This window comes from Erinaceus europaeus, chromosome 14 (genome assembly GCF_950295315.1).
Source record: "Erinaceus europaeus chromosome 14, mEriEur2.1, whole genome shotgun sequence".
In the NCBI taxonomy this organism is placed as follows: domain Eukaryota; kingdom Metazoa; phylum Chordata; class Mammalia; order Eulipotyphla; family Erinaceidae; genus Erinaceus; species Erinaceus europaeus.
Window position 1 is genome coordinate 8,680,316 of NC_080175.1, and position 14,946 is coordinate 8,695,261.

Consider the following 14,946-nt stretch of genomic DNA (forward strand, 5'->3'; position numbering starts at 1 on the left):
ATCCCAGGAGTCACTGCAGGCACAAAGTCGCAGTGATGGTATATGGTAAATAAATCACTAATAATGCCAGGAGATCCACCTCTGAAGAGACTTTACACAATACAGTTTTTAATTAATGTCTGATTTATTGGATAGAGACAAAAATCAAGAGGGCAGGAGGAGATGGAAAGAGCAAGAGAGACACCTGCAGTGCTATTTCACCACTTGTGAAGCTTCACAGGTGGAGAGCAAGGGCTTGAACTCAGGTCCTTGCACATCGTAGCATTCGCTCAACCAGGTGCACCACCACCAGGGCCCCTGCAATACAATACAGTCAGTGGCAGGCACAGTGCCGCACTGCGGAGTCTAGAACTTTCTCATCTTGCATCTAAAGCTTTAAACTCCCCCTTGTCCCTCTCACCCCAGGCCCAGAGCACCACCGTTCCTCTTTCTGTTTCCAGAAACCTGATAACTGGAGGCAGCTGGTGCAGTTCTCTGCCCGGCCTGCTTCCCTGCAGGTGGGAGACGGGGGCTCGAACACGGGTCCTTGCGCATGGTAGCACGTGCACTCCACTGGGTGCTCCTCTGAGCCCTCACCTCTACATTCTCTTGGCAAGCTTGCCTTTCATGGGGAAAAGGGGCACCACCACCCCCCCCCGCTAGAAGCCACAGCCCAGACATGGGCATGTGGCCTCACTGGACGACAGTCAGGACTCAGTGACCAGCCGGTGCCCACCTGCCCCACAAGACCACTGTCCCAGGGCTGGTGTGACACGCTTGTGTCAGCTCGGAAAGCCCTAGCCCGCTCCTCCCAGGGTCTGGACTTCTTCCCTCACCATGGAGTCTACACTGCCAGTGTCCCTGCTCCCGGAGCAGAACCCCATCTTTGGTCACTTCTTGGTTTTCACTGACAGTCTGTTAGTCACCTGTGCAGTGTACAGGTTGTCCCCTCACAGGGGCACGTCTCTCCCAGGTCAAGGCAAAGACCGTGTTTGCCCAGCCGAGTGCCTAACTCAGTGCCCGACGGCAGGTGCGTGTGTAAATGAATGAGTGAATGAATGAATGCAGGCATCCTATGCACCAGTCCCTCCACCATTTCCCACAACCATCTATAAAGTTGCCCCTTGCCACAGAGAGAAACTGAGAGGGAAGAGGGGGAGAGAGAGAGAGAGAGACACCTACAGCCCAGCTTCACCACTCCTGAAGCTTTCCCCCTACAGGTGGGGACCAGGGGCTTGAACCTGGGTCCTTGTGCGCTGCAATGTGAGCGCTTAACCAGGTGTGCCACCACCTGGCCCCCCTCTCTCCCTCTCTATATCCCCCTTCCTCTCGATTTCTGGCTGTCTATCCAATAAACAAAGATAATTGTTTTTAAAAAAAATTAATAAAAGAAAAAGGGGGAGAGAAACATCTTTATCTGGACACACAGGCGCTGCCAAGGATCAAACTCAGGACCCAGGGCTTGAGAGCCCTACGTTTCACCTGCTGTCTCACCTCCAGGCCGCAGGGAGTGAAGGTAATTAAAGGAGAAGACCAGCAGACTGCAGTGGCTTCAGTCTCCCAGCTGCCACCATAAGCAAAACCAGAGCTAACTCCGTCAGGCCACGCTCAGGGCACCAGTCTCCACAGCCTGGCAGACCAGAGGCCACGACCATCAGTCACCTCCTTCCTCTGCGTCTCTCCCCAGCTCCTGATGACAGGGCCGCTCCTAACTGTGGCGCTGCCTTGCCCATTGTTGCAATCCACTTTGGCTCAGCTGCTGGAGGGACAGATACACTGCATCAGTTTACCTCCGAGCAGAAGTGACTACAGCGGGGCCAGGCAGTGGCGCACTTGGTTGAGCGCACATGTCACATGCACAGGAACCCAGGCTCAAGCCCCCCGACCCCACCTGCAGGAGGAAAGCTTCACCAATGTTGAGGCAGTACTGCAAGTGTCTATCTCTCTCACACTCTCTATTTCCACCCTCCCCTCTAGATGTCTCTCTGTCTCTACCCAAGTAAATTAACTAATTAATTAAAGTGATTACAGCACAGATCATTTCCAATTATCCCCCTCTTGCAATCAGCCATGGTCAAGGATGAACCAGGTGCCCCCCCAGTGACAGACCCCAGTACCTGCCAACCACCCCCTCCCCAGCCCCCACTTCAGGGCCCTTTGGCCTGGACAGCTGCACCCCAGGATGTCCCGGCTGTGCAGCTTCAGGGAGCCCTCTGCCTCCTCTTTCAAAGGCCCTCTGGGTGTCCCCCCACCCCTCAGCAGGGGGAACACCCCCTTTATCTCCTCCCAGGAGCTTTCTCAACAATTAAGCTTCCTCCCTTTCTCTCCAGGCAGAAGGCAGGCTCTGAAGATGGCAGATGCCACTGACATCACAAAGAGGAAAGTGGATGTACATTTAAGTAGGAAATGTCATTCTCCAAGTGCCTTGGTTTCAACACTCCCCTCCCCTCCAAAAAAAGAGAGAGAGAGAAGGACAAAGTTTTCTCCTGAGCTTGCTCTGCTCAGTCATGGCAGGCTGGCTGTGTAATCTATTGTCCACAGGGCTCCATTTAAGAATGGAAGGGGACACTCTGGATCCTGACATGGGTTTCCAGAAAGCAAATTCAATTAGGGGCCATCCAAGCCAGGCTTCTGAAGAGTCGAAGAAACCAGTTTTAAATCAGAGTAAGATCCTCTCTATTCTGGGCACTGCCTGCTCTAACAGAAGGCGTGTTCCTCAGCCGTTTGCCCAAGAAGCCAAAGGTTGCGACCTTTCTTTCCAGCAGCAGGCAAGGGGTGGAGTGTCTGGTCTCAGAACAAAGGAGAAGCCGGGGGCCCAGTGGCCCCTCCTGGTAGGGCCACACCCACTGTTCCAGATGGAATCGAATCTCATCTCTGCTGTGCGTGCGTGCGTGTGTGTGTGTGGGGGGGGGGGGGGGGGGGCTCAGAGGTGAATTGAACTGAGATGGTAAGGGCAAGGCGCCCCCTCCTTTTGGTCCCCACTCCACCCAGGAAGCCAAAACAGGGTCCCCCCAAGGAAGATGGAGCAGTCTCTAACCTCCTGAGGGCACCTCACCCCCACCATACACAACAGAAAGTCCACTGTGCCCCCCCCAAATCTTCAAACATAGAACAGAAATATGCACTAACTCCCACCTTCCCAGCTCACCACCCTTCTTCCTACCCTCCCTCCCTCCATCCCGGCTGCCTACCCCCAAAGACTTTTAATCCCCAAGCCGATTGTAAATGGAAAGACAGGAAATTCAAGAAGCAAGTCCCTCCCCGGCCCCGGCCTCTCTGCCCTAAACAGACAGACAGCCCATTAAGTGCTTGCCTATAATAGCCTTTTCCTGTAAGAACATGTAAACAGCATCATCTACAAGCTCAAACTCGGGTCGTTCTCAGCATGCTCGCTTCCATTTCCTTTGCCCTGGAATGTTCCTGCGAAGGGGGAGCGTGACACACACACACACACACACACACACACACACACACACACACACACACACACACACACACACACACACACCTCCTCCAGCCTTCCCTGAAGTCTGACAGACGCCACTGCCTGCACTCTGCACTTAACTCCGTGGTACTTTTCTTGTCTTTGAAGGCGGCCCTCCCCAGCCAGGCTGCAGGCGTCTCCAGATCAGGCCTGCCATCACCTTTGTTCCAATTTATTCCCAATGCTGAGTCTCCCTATGGCACTCCTGCCAGCTCTCCTCGTCACAGGAGCCAGCTCCATGCCTGCCATTTGGAATGACGTTTTCAGTAAACCTTGTGCTTGCAAAACTTTGTGCTTTGCTTTTTTTTAAAGGATGGACTTGTATTTTATTATATAAGCTGCACGTTTTGCAAGGCAAATACACTGTGGAAAAAGACCAGGAGCCGCCAGCTCAGGTGGGTAGGGGCCACACCACAAGAAAGGCAATTGGGGGGGGGGGGGGGGCGCTGGTAGTGTGCCGAGTTAAACAAAGACCCATGCAAGGATCCCCGTTCGAGTTCCCAACTCCCCATTTGCAGGGGATCACTTCACAAGTGGTGAAGCAGGTCTGCAGGTGTCTGTATCTTTCTCCCTATCTTCCCCTCTCTCAATTTCTCTCTGTCCTGTAAAAAAAAAAAAAAAAAAAAAAAAATTGAGGCAATTCTGGTGGGAGACCAGGGTAGGGGAGTTTGCTCAGCCTGTCAAGACTGTTGGGGGAGTGGAAAGGACTGGCTGGGCCTTTGCTGAAGTTGAAATTAGAAAGAAGAAGAGAAAGCTCAGGAATAGACTCCCGAGGATCCTGGAAGGATCCCAAAAGGCCTCAGTGTGAAAAACTTCTCCTCTTAAACCTTACACACATCACACCTGGGCCAGCCAGAAATTGAAAGGGCAGGGAGAGACAGAGAGACAGAAAGAGAGAAAGAGTGGTGGGAGGTGGTGCTAAGGCACTAGACTCTCAAGCATGAGGTCCTAGGTTCAGTCCCCAGCAGCACATGTACCAAAGTGTACCAAAGTGATGTCTGGTTCTTTCTCTCTCCTCCTATCTTTCTTATTAATAAACAAAAATATTCTTAAAGAGAGAGAGAGAGACCCGCAGGCTTGCTTCACCACTTGCAAAGCTTTCCCCATTCTGGTGGGGACCAGGGGCTGGGTCCCTGAGCACTATAACGCGCACTAACCAGGTGCACCGCCAGCCGGCGCCAGCCAAGTTCCCGCTTTCCATGTGTTCCTGCAATATCCTTACGCCCCCCCCCCCATGTGTGTGCAACTTCAGTGCAACTCAGTGAGATCCTGTTCCCAGGATCTCCACTGCACCTCTGATGTCCCCAACCAGAGCACTCTGTGGGAAACAAGAGGGCAGAGCAGGGTCTATGCAGAAGCTAGAGTCTTATTATACTCCCTGAGCAGAAAGCCTTGAAATAATCGCATAGAGAAAAGAGGGGGGAAAACCAGAAACGGATATATAAGCAGGTCTACCAGCTCAAAGGCCTGTACCTCCCTTCTCCACCCACAGCCAAGCCTGAGAGCCAGCAGAGACCGTGAGTGAATCTGAGAGGCTTGCCGCCTCCCTCGCCGTGAGTGGCCCAGGAGCCCGCACCGCTGGGCCCTCCGTAAGCCTTGGCTCCCCCACCTGCAAGCTGGGGTCACATCCCGGCCTCCTCTGCTATCAACAACTAAAAACCTCTTATTTGGTAAAATTTGGGAGACTATTTTGAGGGGCCTGGGGATGTGGTTGCCATTAACATACCTGGAAAAAAATTTTTTTCAAGCGCACCCAGACCTCAAAATAACCAAGAGACCAAGACAGAGACATCTACTTTAGGATAGCGTGTGTGTGTGTGCGTATGTGTGTGTGTGGGGGGGGCATCTGGAGGGTTCACACGGGGACTGAGGGCTAAAGCCGGCTTTGGGTGTTTGGGTATTCGTTTTGTTTTGTTTTTTGTTGTCAACAGAACTTCACTGCTCCAAGTTGACTTTTTTTTTTTTCACATAGGAAAAGCAAAACAGAAGGCACTGAAGCTTCCTCCAGCGTGGTGGCAGCCCAGCAAACTCCCAAGTTGTGTCTGTGCCAAAGCAGACGCACTACACAGGTGAGCTATCTTGTCAGCTTGGGATGAAACTATCTAGAATATATATAGAATGGCAACAGAGGGTGTTTGTTTGTTTGTTTGTTTGTTTGTAGCATGGAAAGAGACACGATGAAACAGAACTCCTCAAGGGATATTCTGGTGACAATGTATTTGGTGACTCGGTACAAGGAACTGCACTCATCAAGTAGCCAATATAAAGTCAGCTGTCAGGGCCTAGGAGGTGGTGCAGTGGTTAGAGCACTACACTGCAAACCTGAGGTTTCAATCCCCAGCTTCACATATGACTGAGGGATGCTCTAGTGTTCCTTCTCTCTTTTTTTCAGTTAGTAAACCAAGTCTTTTAAAGGAGCTCTTTAAAAGATTGGAGGCAGGAGAGATAGCATAATGGTTATGCAAAGACTCTCATGCCTGGGGCTCCAAAGTCTCAGGTTCAATCCCCTGCACCACTATAAGCCATAGCTGAGCAGTGCTCTCATAAAAAAAAAAAAAAAAATTAATTAATTAATTAATTAAATAAATAGATAAGATAGATACATAAATAGATAGATAGGGAGTCGGGCAGTAGCGCAGCAGGTTAAGTGTACATGGCGCAAAGCACAAGGATCCCCCGGCTCGAGCCCCCGGCTTCCCACCTGCAAGGAAGTCACTTTATAGGTGGTGAAGCAGGTCTGCAGGTGTCTATCTCTCTCTCCCCTTCTGTCTTCCCCTCCTCTCTCCATTTCTCTCTGTCCTATCCAACAACAATGACATCAATAACAATAATAACTACAATAATAAAACAACAAGGGCAATATAAGGGAATAAATATTTTTTTTAAAAAAAGATTGGAGGCATGTTGTGGGGCAGATAGCATAATGGTTATGCAAACAGACTCTCATGCCAGAGGCTCCAAAGTCCCAAGTTCAATCCCCCACTGCACCATAATTCAGAGCTGAGCAGCGCTCTGGTTAAATAAATAAATAAATAAATAAATAAATAAATAAATAAAAGATTGGAGGCATCAATTACTCCTAGCTCTCAGTAAAGACAGAGCTCAGGAAATAGTACAATGGTTCTTCAAAAGGACTTTCATTGCCTGACTTAGCAAAGGTCTCCGGTTCAATCCCAGCGCCCCCATGAACCACTGCTGAGCAGAGCTCTGGTAAGACCGACAAGCAAACAAATAAATAGTCAGAGCCACCCTCCTCAAGACCAGAAGAAACCTGGAGGTTCCAGAAGGTGGACAGACTGGTCCTCACAGAATCCAAACTCATACCCTCTTCCAATAGCTAGGCCCATAGTTAGCCACCTGGCTGTGGATTAAGCCAGTTCCAAGTCAGGCCCTGAGCATTCTAGAATCTGCTGCCTGTGTTTCCCTGCTTTGATCTCCTATCCTGAGAGAGAGAGAGAGAGAGAGAGAGAGAGAGAGAGAGAGAGACCGGGAGTCTTTCTGGCAGATAGGGAGAGCTGATTGCAACTGGGCCTGAAGGGAGCCCATGGTTTCCCAGATGGAGTCAACCTACTGTGGTTTTCTTTTTCTTTTTTAAGATCTCCCTTTTTTGAAATATTTATTTATTTATTGGATAGAGACAGCCAGATATGAAGAGGAAGGGGGAGAAAGAGAAGGCGAGAGACAGAGAGACACCTGCAGCCCTGATTCACCACTTGCAAAGCTTTCCCCCCGCAGGTGGGGACTGGGAGCCTAAACCCGGGTCCTTGATCATTGCAACATGTGCGCCCGGTCCCCCTACTGTGGTTTTCTGGGGTCCCCACCAAGGACTCCGAAACCAGCTGGAACTGTGCTGGGAATTCCACCGACCTTTGAACCCCTGCTGGCAGGGAGGAGTAAGCCAGGCAGGGGGCAGAATCTGGGTGGCTCTGGTGGCACCAACCACTCCTAAAGTGACTGGCTGAAGGGCAGGAAGAAAGGGGTTCACATAGTAGAGCACCCACTTTACATCATCTGCAACAACCAGGGTTCAAGTCCCCCCAGGCACCACATGGGAGCACTTTGCAAAGGGGAGCAACTTCAGGAGTACTAAAACAGTGCTGTGATATCTCTCCCCTCTCTGGCCCTCCCCCTCTGTGGGAGGGGGAGATCCTCCGGACTGGTGGAATAGCCCAGGAATGACACCCCAGTGAGGACCCGACGGGGAGGTGGTAACACTGACTGAGCACCGTCTGTTTATAGATTTAGCAAAAAGACAAGGGCCCACCCCCAGTCCACTTTTACTCCTCGGTCTACTCTAAATATAACACATTTCCAGAAAAGGGGGGAAAAAGTGTCAGAAATTACTCAAGCAGCTGTCCCTGTCCCTCCCTACTCAAATGATTCACGCTTTCTGTATGCCACCCAGGAGTGGGGGTGGGGGGGTGGGGGGTGGAGGCCCCACGTGGCTTCTCACCAGGCCTAAATGAAAGAGAAGTTGCTGGTGAACTCCTATCAGGGTGCCCCCACCCCATGAGTACAGCAGGGTTCCCTCCATGAGGAAGGAGAAGCTGCCGTCAGGGTCTCCCCTTATATGTTGACTTTCTCCTGTTGTGTACCTGTTAGCCAATTCCAGAACACGGCTCCTCTGCACCAGGCAAGTCCGACCTCTGAGCCAAAGTGCACCCTCCTCTGATTATGTCCTTGCTTTCTTATTTGAGGAGGGATTTGGTTTGGGTTTGCAAAGCAAGTGCTGGACAGGGAAGATAGCACAATGGTTCTGCGAAAGTCTCTTGTGCCTGAGGCTCCAAGATCCCAGGTTCAGTCCCCCATACCCCCATAAGCCACAGTTGAGCAGTGCTCTGGAAAAAAAAAATGAGAGTGTGTGTGTGTGTGTGTGTGTGTGTGTGTGTGTGTGTGTGTGTGTGTGTGTGTGTGTGTGTGTTCCCCATAGATCCCAGTCCTCTGTCACAAGTGCTGAGTCACCTCCCCAGCTGCACAATGACTCCTGGCTTCTTTTTATCTTACTTATTTATGTAATGAGGGAGCACTCATGGGTTCCACAGGGAAATGGCCCAGAGCACAGCACGTGCAAGCTGGAGGTCCCTAGTTCATGCCCCAGCATCTTGCCAGAGTCATGCTCTACTTGTCTCTCTCCTTCTTTCTCACTGATGAATAGATAAGTCTTTTTTTTTTTTGACACTAGAAGATCATAATCTATTAAATCCTTGGTTTATAAATGATGGGAGTTTATAAATGATGGGTCCGGGAGGTGGCGCAGTGGATAAAAGTGTTGGACTTTGAAGCATGAGGTCCCGAGTTCAATCTCCAGCAGCACATGTGCGAGAAAGATACCTGGTTCTTTCTCTCTTCCTATGCCTCTCATTAATAAATAATAAAATATTTTTTAAAAGAAAGAAAAAACAAAGAAGAAAAAAGAAATGATGAGAGCTGAAAGGGTACCTGCTTTGCCATGAGCACAACCCAAGTTTAAATCCCCCACATACCACATGGGGGTAACAACAGCACTGGGGGAAACTGAGGGATTAGGTGTCTCTCCCCCCACCCCCTTTCTAGCTGAAGAATCTGGTCAGAAGCAGTAAGACACTGGAAACACCAACAACAAAGAAAAAGAAAAAAGAAAGAGAAAACAACCAGTTATGCTGGAGAGATACAAAAATGGTAATACAGAAAACTCTCATGACCGAAGCACCAAAGACCCCAGGTTCGATCCCCAGCACTACCAGAAGGCAGAACTGAGCAGTGCTCTAGGGAAAAGTTGGAAGGAAGGAGGGAGAAAGAGAAAGAAATAAGTTATTACTTATCCTGAATTCCCAAAATAAACATGTCACACTACTATTTCAAATCTAGCTGAATAATAATAATAATAATAATAACCTCAAAGTTTTTTTCTGCCTTGTGACAGTGGATCTTGGGTAGGGCTCCTAAATCTTCTGTGCATCAGTGTCCTCAGTCACAAAACAGGGTGAAATAACTGTGCCTACCGCATAGGTCTGGGACAGAAATCAAATAAAATATGCCACAGAAGTACTGACATCCATCACAAGGACATAAACTCAGGAGCCTGGGTTTCAAATCCTGTATTTTATTTTATTTTTTTATTTTTTAAAGATTTTATTTATTTATTTATTTATGAGAAAGGTAGGAGAGAGAGAGAGAAAGAACCAGATGTTACTATGGTACATGTGCTGCCAGGGGTCGAACTCAGGACCTCATGCTTGAAAATCCAGTACTTTATCCACTGTGCCACCTCCCGGACCACCAAATCCTGTAATTTCCATTCCTAGCTATGACCAGGGGCCAATGAAGAGACTAGCTAGACCCTCATTTCTCCCAGGTGGGAGAGGAACAGAAGTAGAGTCCACACCCCCAGGAGGCAGTATAGAGGGTCCTAACAAGTGGCCCCCACTGCGTGAGGCTTACAGGTATTTCTGCGGTGATGGAATGGGCTCATGGGGCGGGTGGCTGGGTGGTGAGTATGTGATGACATGGCCGCCTCCCACAAGGAAACAGACTTGGGACCAAGACACATCCACTTCCGGACTCGCCCACCCACAGCCATTGTTCCCAACACCTTGGGTTCACAGCTCCATGGTAACCAGCCTGTTTGTTTACTTGTTTTCTGTTTTGTGGGTTTGTTTGTTTTTTGCTACAGTGGGAATCCCCTCCAGGTCCGCCAGGTTGAGGCCTGTATTATTTGTGTTGAAGAGCCCAGAAGGAATGTTCACCAGCCTTCCCAGACTCCGGGTGCTCCCCAGGCCTGCTCCACGCCCCCATTCTCTGGGCCAGCCTAGGGGTGGGTGGGTGGGGAGCTGTCTCTGAAAGCATGTGTTCCCCAAGGACAAGGCCAGATCCTGAGTCAGGACGCTGTGACCTTGTCACTCATTGACCCCAACAAGGAAGAGGGAGCATATCTGGCTGCCGGAACAGCTGGAATGGGACAAGCAGCCCCAGGATGAGGGATGGTGCACGCGGCCCCAGTGAACAAGACCTTCCCACCAGCAGCCACACCAGCCTCCCTGAGCCTGCCCTGAGGGCAGAGAGAAGTCATGCCCTGGTTGTCCAGGGCCAGGTCACATGCTCACCAAGGAAGCCAATGAGAGTCATGCCCACCAGAAGGTGACTCAGCATGGGAGCAGCATCTCCTATACCAGGTGCCCTGGTTCTCTCCCTCATTCATGCTCCCTTAATAAAGATGTATCTAGGGGGTTGGGCGAAGGTGTACCTGGTTGAGCACAAATTACCATGCGCAAAGACCTAGGTTCAAGCCCCTGCTCCCCACCGGCAAGGGAGAAGTTTCACAAGTAGTGAAGCAGTGCTGCAGGTGTCTCTGCAACATCCTCTCAATTTCAGTCTCTATCCAATAAATAACAAATAAATACATTTCAAAATAATAATCTCTCTAGAGGTTGGGAGATAGTTCACTAGGTAAAATACATGACATGCTATGTGTAAGGTCCTGCATTCATTTGTTCATTCTTTTTTTTTCTAAATATTTATTTATGTATTCCTTTTTGTTGCCCTTATTGTTTTATTATTGTAATTATTATTGTTGTTGTTGCTGTTGGATAGGACAGAGAGAAATGGAGACAGGAGAGAAAGACAGAGAGGGGGAGAGAAAGACAGACACCTGCAGACCTGCTTCACCACCTGTGAAGCGACTCCCTTGTAGGTGGGGAGCTGGGGGCTCAAACTGGGATCCTTACACGCCGGTCCTTGCACTTAGCACCACCTGCGCTTAACCCACTGCACTACCACCCGACTCCCTGTTCATTCCTTTCTTTTATTTGATTTATTCACACAAGAAAGAGAGACAGAGAGAAGCAGGGCATCATTCTGGCACATGCAATGCTGGGGATCACACTCAAGACCCCCTATTTCCAAGTACAACACTCTAGCCACCATGCCACCCCCCCCACTCCAAGACTGCAGCCCTGGTGGCATCAGGGGGAGCGCTAATGGTGGGGTGTTGCTATGATGTCCCTCCTCTCTCACAGTCTCTCCCTCTTCCTAAATAATGAAGATGTTGTAACCAGGGAAATGGCTCAGCTGGAAGAGTGCAGGACTTTCCTGCCAGGGGTTTCTGGCTCGATTCCCAGCACCACACATACTAGAGTGGTGTTCTCTCTCTCTCTCTCTCTCTCTCTCTCTCATGAAATAGAGAAAAATAAAATGAAAGTCATAAAAAGCATGAAAAAAGTGGAGCAAGAGGCTCAGGGCTTAATACCTGGTGCCACACTAAGAATAAATTTTTTTTAAAAAAAGAATTTATTTATTTATTCATGAGAAAGATAGGAGAGAAAGAACCAGACATCACTCTGGTACATTGCTGCCAGGGACTGAACTCAGGACCTCATGCTTGAAAGTCCAATGCTTCATCTACTATGCCACCTCCCAGGCCGCTTTTTTTTTTTTTTTACCAGACCACTGTGATTAGCTCTGATTTATAGTGGTGGGGGGCTACTGAGCCTGTGACTTCGGAGCCTCAGGCATCAGAGTCTCTTTGCATAACCACTATGCTATCTACCCCCCACCCGAGAATAAACCTGTCACACTGTCATCATTGCCACTATAGAGGCCCTGCTCGCACACCAGCAGAAGCTCTGCTAACGGAGGCAAAACCCAGTTGGAAGGCCATCTCTCCAAGCCATCTTTACTGAATAACTAGCCCCCCATAAAGAGTGTCCCTGTGCTTATGTCCTGCCTGACGATGCATTAGAGGGTGCAAGTCACGCACCTGCTGGAGAGAGGAAGAGAAGGGGGCCCCTCTCCTGGAGTATCTTGCCTAGAGAGGGACAGACTTGAAGGTGCCTCCACCCCCGGGTGACCTGAGCTGAGTCTGTCCAGCAGGGTAGTGCTGCTGCTGGATGCTTCTTACTTTAGCGGCTGGATACAGCCAACAGGAACTTAGTCCCCATCAGCACGCCCCTCCCTTTACAGCACTGCCGAGAGAACCCCAAGTCTGTCCAGGGTACTGGGGAGGTCCAAGATCACCCCCACCCCACCCACCCTTCTCCAAGACTGCCTGCTTCGTGTGCCCCCACCTGGCAATAAAGGGACCCAGGCTTTTCCTGCAAGCCAAATTCATGTGCACAGTTAGGCGGAGAAAGATGCGTCACAGCTGGGCACAGTCCCCTGGGTGCTCTCACTGAGTCACAAGCTCCATCAGGCAACTCAGTCAACAACTGAGTCCAAGTAGAAACTTTAAGAAGCACTTGTGGGGGGCGGGCGGTGGCGCACCGGGTCAAGTGCACATAGTACTAAGCACGAGGCCCTGGCACAAGAATCCCTGTTCGCTCGAGCCCCTGGTTCCCCACCTTCGGGGGGGGGGGGGGGTTGCTTCACAAGCAGTGAAGCAGGTCTGCAAGTGTCTTCTTTCTCCCTCTCTGTCTACCCCTCCTCTCTCGATTTCTCTCTGTCCTATCCAGTTTTATGGGGAAAATGGCCACAGGAGCAGTGGATTTGTAGTGGTGGTTCGGATCCCCAGTGATAACCCTGGAAGCAAAAAAAGAGTCTGTGGGCACCCAGACTCGAAGCCCCATACACCACCTGGGAGTACCACATGGCACTGCAGGAAGCTTTGGTGCTGTGCTGTGGAATCTCTCCTCTCTCTGTCTCCCATCTCCCTATGTCCTTCTCCTTCTCTTTGTCCAAAACAGGGAATCCCAGCAATGACCAAAACAACAACAAAAAAACCATTTTTTTAAATAAGCACCGTAGGGGAGGGGGGTGGCGGGCGGGGCAGCGGCGCACCAAGTTGAGTGCACATTACTATGCACGAGGACCCGGGTTCAAGCCCCCCAGTTCACAAGCAGTGGAACAGGGCTGCAGGTGTCTCTCACTCCCACCTGTCTCAATTTCTCTCTATCCTATTAAACTAAATATAGTTAAATAAGCACTGGGGCGGGGGGGGGGGGGGGGAGAATAGCACAACGGTGATGCAAAAACTTTTCATGCCTGAGGCTCTGAGGTCCTAAATTCAATCCCCAACATCACCAGGAGCCAGAGCTGAGCAGAGCTCTGGTGAAAAAGAAGGAGAAGAAAAATCAATCTCCCTAATTATTGTTTTGATCTCCCGAATGTTTAATGGCTACACAAGTCCTTTAGGTGACTCTGCCAACGTTTATTTTCTCAGTTCTCACCAAAGGTCACTGAGACTGTTTCCCATTCCAGTCCCACCCCACCCCCCACCCCCAGTAGCTCTGGCCAGCGGCTTCATGTTCCTTAAGGTGAAAGCTTAGAAATGACATTCGGAGGCCAAGGGTTACACACGGCTAAGCTTTTTGATGTATATCCTGCCAAATGGTCCAGAAAAAGGACAGAAGCCTGCCAGCTATAAGAGCTGTGTTAGAGAGCCCGGGCTCAGACACTGACTCCGCCTCCTGACTGTCCTGTCCTGAGTTCTGTCCCTCTGAGCCAGATGCCACCTCACTGGTGAGGTGGCACCTTGTTCTGTGTGTAACAGACCCCATATCCTGTACTACCACCACAAATCCCCCCCAACTCCCTTTTCTTCCTTGGAAACTACACCCCCGTTCACCAGCCCATCCTCTCTGGCTGTAGCCAGAGTTCTCAGGCCTGCACCCCTAGAGCCTGCACCCTAAGACTCTAACAACTGTCCCCTGCCCTCTATCATTCCACAATGTTCAGGTGACACAAAACAAGCCCATCAGAGCCGCTCTTTAGGATACTTAAATCAGAATGGAGGTAGTCTCTCTCCACTGACAGAAACTGTTAACACAGGGACCAGGCTGTGATACACCAGGTTAAGCACACACATTACAGAGCACAAGGTCCTAGGCTCAAGCCCCCAGTCCCCACCTTCAGAGGGAAAACCATTTGTGGTGAAGCAGGGCTGTAGGTGTCTCTCTCCCTTTCTATCCCTCCCTCTCAATTTATCTCTGTCCTATCTTTAAAAAAAAAAAAACAGGAAGTTGGGCAGTAGCGCAGCAGGTTAAGTGCGGTTGGTGCAAAGCACAAGGACCAGTATAAGGATCCTGGTTCTAGGAGTCACTTTACAAGAGGAGAAGCAGGTCTGCAGGTGTCTATCTTTCTCTCCCCCTCTCTGTCTTCCCCTCCTCTCTCCATTTCTCTGTCCTATCCAACAACGACGACATCAATAATAACTACAATAAAACAACAAGGGCAAGGAGCCGGGTGGTAGCGCAGCAGGTTAAGCACATGTGGCGCAAAGCACAAGGACCGGCATAAGGATCCCAGTTTGAGCCCCCAGCTCCCCACCTGCAAAGATGTCACTTCGCAGGCAGTGAAGCAGGTCTGCAGGTGTCTATCTTTCTCTCCCCTTCTCTCTTCCCCTCCTCTCTCGATTTCTCTCTATCCTAACAACGATGATATCAATAACAACAACTACAACAATAATAAAACAACAAGGGCAACAAAAGGGAAAATACATAAATAAAATTAAAATAAGAAAGGAAGGAAGGAAGGAAGGAAGGAAGAAAGGCGGAGGTGATAGCATAATGGTT

The 14,946-nt window shown here is 50.1% G+C and overlaps 1 protein-coding gene and 2 long non-coding RNA genes across 5 annotated transcripts in view; 1 reads left to right on the forward strand and 2 right to left on the reverse strand.

Annotated features, from left to right (window-relative positions):
• On the reverse strand, nucleotides 1–8,080 carry LOC132532730 (uncharacterized). Its single transcript, XR_009544628.1, has 3 exons — nucleotides 8,059–8,080; nucleotides 1,474–1,738; nucleotides 1–297 (listed from the first exon to the last, which is right to left on the reverse strand). It is a non-coding gene; the product is annotated as an uncharacterized LOC132532730 (long non-coding RNA).
• Nucleotides 1–14,946, reverse strand: part of GRK5 (G protein-coupled receptor kinase 5) — a 198,915-nt gene that overhangs the window by 158,325 nt on the left and 25,644 nt on the right. The gene's annotated exons all lie outside the window — the stretch shown is intronic.
• The window catches only part of LOC132532729 (uncharacterized), a 25,138-nt gene continuing 13,684 nt past the window's right edge, over nucleotides 3,493–14,946 (forward strand). Inside the window, exons 1-5 of one of the 2 annotated variants that reach the window (XR_009544627.1) lie at nucleotides 3,493–3,858; nucleotides 4,956–5,133; nucleotides 5,436–5,532; nucleotides 9,017–9,121; nucleotides 9,748–9,861. This is a non-coding gene — a long non-coding RNA (uncharacterized LOC132532729). Of the gene's footprint in view, nucleotides 3,859–4,955; nucleotides 5,134–5,435; nucleotides 5,533–9,016; nucleotides 9,886–14,946 lie in introns of those variants that run through there. The other variant, XR_009544626.1, reaches the window with a different exon arrangement.